The following is a 5,197-nucleotide window of genomic DNA, read 5'->3' as shown; positions in this document are numbered from 1 at the left end:
GAGGCAGGGCCCTCATGCTCAGAGCTCTGATCTGACGGGGAGGCTGTGCACAAAACCCCCACTTATTGGAAAAGCAACCAACAAGGGAAAATGTGGAGTAAATGCGTGCTGAAGGGATCCCGAGAGAAGAGGCCATGCGGGGAAGGAAGCAGGACCCCCTGTCTGGCTCTGGAGCACCAGGGCCCACTGGGATGTGACCTGGTAATTGAGAGCCGATCAGTCCCGAGGCCGGTGCTCTGAGCCCTGGGGAAAGCGCTCTCTTCCCTGACACTGAGCCCTTCCTGGAGGCCCAGGGCCGGCAGGTCTCCCTGTGAGATGCACTCTGGTGCCTGCAGCCAGGATGATGGATGAGCAGGCGAGGCTGCTCAGGGCAGCTGAGGCCAGTGGGGCTGCGCAGGGGGAGAAATATGATAGCAGAGCAGCTGAGAAACGTGAGAGACCATCATCAGGAGCTGCATGGGGCAGCAGGGCCCTGGGGCCCTCTCTTAGCCGCTTCCATTCACCTGTCTGCCTCTCCAACCAGGTCCTGAGTTCCAGGGCACAAATGACAGAGAGGTAGCAAGTGGCTGAGAGTATGGGGTAGGGAGGTGCAGGATCAAGAGTCAAAAACAATCATCTCCTTCCTCTCTTTGGGGCCACGGGTATGGACCACTCTCGGGGTGCAGTGGGGAGAGGCTCACCAGCAGCGGAGGGCCGTTCCCTGCCCCGTGCCCCAGTGCCCCACTGCCCCAGTGCCCCAGAAATGAGCCCAGCGCCAGCCTCTCCTGGCATAGAGTCAGGCTCCCATTCAACCTCCCTCTTTCAGGCTCAGGAGACGCCGGGCCAGCAGCTAGCAGAGCAAAGACACCATCCTGGGATCAAGCCAGTCAGGACTCCATCCAAGGCGCCAGGGCGGACGAGAACTGCAGCGGCCTCTCTGGGAGCCCAAGCCGCCCTCTGAGCTGCCTGGCAGGCCGGGAAGCCCCGGGTGTGATGGTGGGACTGCAGCGCACTCGCCTCAGTCCTTACACTCCACTCTCCCAGGCCTCCAGACTGCACGTACCCCTTCCATGTACACGCAGGACAACGGGGACAACCTTGCCTGCTCGTCCATCATCCTGGTTGGCAGGTTACCACTAGCCTGCTGCTCCCCATCAGCTCCTGGGTGAGGGGGAAATAAAAATTTAAAAAAACACACAGGAAGGCAAGGGAGCCCCCTGCCCATGCCCCCCCACCCCCACCCCCACCTTCAAGCAACTAATGTGATAAGATGCTGGGACTGGGGTAGGGTCCTGGGGCTAGGCAGCTGGCATGATTGGTTTTCCTGCCCAAGACAGAAAATGACTGCGTGATTGGTGGGCAGTTGAACTCTCTCTCTTTTCTGGAAATGAGCATGGGCAGTTGGGGTCACAGAAGCATTGTGAGCTGAGCATTCTGTGCCGTGGCTCCCTTCCTCCGGGTATGAGTGTGACGCTGATGAACCAAATGTGTAGGCTGTCCTGGGGAGCTGACGCTGCAGGCCGTCGCTGGGGGCAGTGATGCTAACGGTGGGAGACACAGGAGCTCAGGAGGGCAATGCCTTGGGTTGAGGTCGACTGGAGGACTGCACGGAGGAGGCAGCACATGACCTGCCACTGCTGTCTCCTCACTCACTCAGCAGCCCATGGAGGGCGGTGCCCACACAGACAGCTGATTTGGACAAGCGTCCGCGTAGAAGGGACAGACCTGGCACGCAATTAGGGCACCGCACATATTTGTAGAAAGAACAACAGGCTGATGACAGGGAGGGTTTGCTGTGAAGGTAGGAATCGTGCAGGTGCCTCTTCTGGTGGGTGTGTCTTGCCTGCCCTCTCTTCCATTTCTTCCATCAGAGGCACCACGTTCTCCCTGACTCCCCCCTCCCCCAACCCAGCACCCCTCCTGATCCCCAGGGAGGCCCCTGTTCAGCCCAGGACACCCCCTGGGTCCCTGAGAGGAAGAGCAGAGACTGTCCCCTGCAGCTCTCACACTGAGACATCAGGTAGAAGCTGCTGCCCTGGACGCAGGCTGCCCCTTTCTCGGGGTCCTGGAGATCCAGGCAGAGATCCAGAAAGCTCCCCAAGCACCCGGCACTGACTAGCCTGCCTCTGCTCACCCCTCTACACCCCTCTCTCCTCACCCGGCACCACGCAGGCTCCCTAGACCTCCAGCTTCCCGTGGCTCAGCCAGTGGAGGCCTGGCGAGGGAGGAGGCCCCCAGCTCTAGCTCCCTCCAGGTTCCAAGACCTCTCCTCCGGCATCTTTTCAAGGTGTCCCCCTTCCTCTGCTGGTCCCCTGAACCCTCCTGGTGTGGATGCCATCTTTTCCGGCCGGACCCACTAACGCACACCTCGCCCCTGCTCTCCTCCCCAGTGGGAGGAACCAGAGAGAGAAGACACCTTGGACTGCAACCCCAGGACAAGGCCGGTCTGGTTACCTCACGGACATGAACCTGGGTTTGAACCTTAGTTCTGCACAAGGTACGTTATTGTTCTTGTTACTTTTTTCATCATAAAATGGGGATCTAACTTCTTCTTGGGGTCGTTATGAGAATTAAATTAAGTGGTGGGTACACACACAGTGCTTACCATTGCCTGACACACAGAGCCTGACAAACAGAAGTGTGACAGGTCCTGAGCTCTCCTCTGAGCCCGCAGTTGTGGTGACCACGGTGTAGGGCTGCTCTGGGGCCTCTGAGAGACAGCAGGACAGCCCTGGAGCGTGGGTCCCAGACCCTCCTCCCCTGAAAGGTGACCTTCCCAGGAGGCACCTTCCCCTGGCGGCACAGGAGCAACCCAGGACCAGCAGGTGTGTGTGTCACAGCACTCATTGTCACGCCAAGACCACGGGAGGGGCTCCCAGCACTCATTGTCACGCCAAGACCACGGGAGGAGCTCCCAGCACTCATTGTCACACCAAGACCACAGAGGGAGCTCCCAGCACTCATTGTCACACCAAGCCCACAGCGCTGCTCCTTTCATTTCCGTGGTATCCGCCTGCTAGAGCTCATCCATGTCACTGGGTGCATGAGGAGCCCTGCCGCCATTGGATCCACATACATCACTTCCTAGGAGTGGTGAGTGGAGATGAGGCCAAGTTGACAGCAGCCCCGGCCAGCATCAGGTCTCTTAGGTACCACCTGACTCCCAAGCCTACCACATTCCTGCCCCAACCAGATGCTAGGAGGACACAGATCAGCTACAAAGAAGAAAAGGAAGTGGGGAACTAGGACCAATGAGCACCCACTGTGGGCCAGATGTTGGGGGAGGTGCTGTACTACTCTCCCTTTGATCCACACCTTCACCAGGTGCTGCACGCACTTCCAAGCAAGAAAAACCCAAGACTCAGAAGGGGGATGAGCTTCACAGCAAGGCACACAGATGAGCAGTGTCATGGGTTCCAGCCCAAGCTGTGTCCTCGCTGGGAGGAATGCGTCCTCACCAAGAGCGAGGCTGGGCAGCTGGGAGGCTGGGAGGCAGGGAGGCTGGGAGGCTGGGAGGCAGGAAGGCTGGGTGACTGGGAGGCTGGGAGGCAGGGAGGCTGGGTGGCTGGGAGGCAGGGAGGCTGGGTGGCTGGGAGGCTGGGAGGCAGGGAGGCAGGGAGGTTGGGTGGCTGGGAGGCAGGAGGCTGCCTCTGGGAGTTGGGCAGGGGAGTGATGGAGGTTAGTGGGCAAGAGCCGGGTGAAGCTTAGTGGGCTGGTCAAGCTGCCAGTGGTTGAGCCTGAACGACAGAGGCTGTGAGCAGCACAGAGGATTGGGCTGGGGGCTGGGGACAATCCAAACTGGATGCCCTTGGGTGGGGAGCTGGGTCCAGGGTGCCTGCGCAGTTCCTGCTCCATTCTCTGAAAGATCCTGGGGGGGTGGGGGGGCGGTGTCGGGTGTGGTGGGGAGGGGGGCAGGGTGAGTGGCAAAGAAAGAGGCGCAAACCAATTTAAAAAAATACACTGGCTCCAATGCCAAAGGAGATGCAGTCTTGGGGTCTGGGGACACCCCATGGAGCAGGACTCTGGGATGACAGCGTCCCTGCCATGGCCCAGGCTCAGGGCGACTCCTGGGAGACAGGGGAGAGCCCCTAGGAGGGAGGGAGCCCCTCCCTGGGTGAGGGCTGCCTGAAGGCCCATCTTGCTGCCTGTCCTCTGGGGAAGCAGGGGCCGCGTGTCAGGAGACAACTAGCGCCCAGCTCTTTGCCAGGATGAATCCTCACGGCACGATCTCTACATGTTCCCATGCAGACGCTCAGCAAGTGTGCAGGGGACACAGTGGCTACGGGGGGCCCTGGGAGGACCCCGGATTCGCCAGTGCCTACCGCAAAGGTCTGCAATCACTTTTAACTGTTAACACTTAATCCATTTACTATTTCCAATAAAACTGAAAAATGTTCACATCATATCCATTTGTTCGTGGGTGTATGAAATCCACTTCTATATCGTTTAATATTGTTGATTTATTGGATTTTCACTTGGCTTTTATTGGCCATGCTCCCCCTCAGCACTTGCTCAAGGGCTGCACGTGACCATGACTTGCACAATCTCAGCCAGGAGACAGGACCATCCTGGGGAGAGGGAAGGGGGGCGGGCGCCAGGCATCAGCCAGCAGCGGGACTCGGGCACCATGGGAGCCTTTGACAGCAATGAACTAGGGCTTCAGCCACCAGGCGGCCTTCCCCTCAGCAGGCCAGTGCCAGTGCCAAGGCCAGCGGAGGAAGGGACTGGAGGCACACAGGAGCCAAGCTCCAGCCCAGGGAGGGAGCCGCAGGCCTCTCTCAGCCCCCAGGGCCATGGCCAGGCCCAGAGCTCAGGCATGTCTGACACTTACAGGCTCCATTGTCCTGGGCTCCAGTTCGAGGTGACCTAGAGCCCAGGGAGGGCCCGCGGGGCCTGCAGAGAACAGGGTTGGGCTGTGCAGGACTGACATCCACGAAGACTAGAAGGTTCTGCCACCTCTGCCCCGTGAAATGGGGTTTTCTCACTTAGAAAGTCCATCAGCTCTCAGTGTGATCTCGGCTCTGCCCCTTTTTAGCTGAGTGACCTTGGGGGAATCACCTTGATTCTCTGAGCTTCGTTTCCTGTGTAAAATGGGTTTACTACTGTGCCATTGAAAAGGTTGATGTGAGAATTAAAGGAAATAATATGGGCCAAGCTCCTGATACGATGCCTAACACATACTAGAGGTTCCGCAAATGCCCATTCACGCTCACCCTCA

This window comes from Myotis yumanensis, unplaced genomic scaffold (genome assembly GCF_028538775.1).
Source record: "Myotis yumanensis isolate MYYU_CA2020_CCGP unplaced genomic scaffold, mMyoYum1.0.hap1 SCAF_17, whole genome shotgun sequence".
Taxonomy (NCBI): domain Eukaryota; kingdom Metazoa; phylum Chordata; class Mammalia; order Chiroptera; family Vespertilionidae; genus Myotis; species Myotis yumanensis.
Note: the sequence above shows the minus strand (reverse complement) of the source record.